This window comes from Palaemon carinicauda, chromosome 20 (genome assembly GCF_036898095.1).
Source record: "Palaemon carinicauda isolate YSFRI2023 chromosome 20, ASM3689809v2, whole genome shotgun sequence".
NCBI classification, from domain to species: domain Eukaryota; kingdom Metazoa; phylum Arthropoda; class Malacostraca; order Decapoda; family Palaemonidae; genus Palaemon; species Palaemon carinicauda.
Window position 1 is genome coordinate 21,664,732 of NC_090744.1, and position 252 is coordinate 21,664,983.

Consider the following 252-nt stretch of genomic DNA (forward strand, 5'->3'; position numbering starts at 1 on the left):
TTGTTCTTAAAATTTTCTTTTTATCCTTGTTTCCTTTCTTCACTGAGCTATTTTCCCTGTTGGATCACCTGGGTTTATAGCCTTCTGTTTTTCCAACAAGGTTGTAGCTTAGCAAATAATAATAATAATGATAATAATAATTAGTTACCTGTCCTACATCCTGGCTGCGTCCTCAGGATAAGGATGCTTTTCTGTCCTAGCTACTTAAGACGCTTTTCTGTTCGCAAGAAACTATCGAGCTTGAGCGGACCT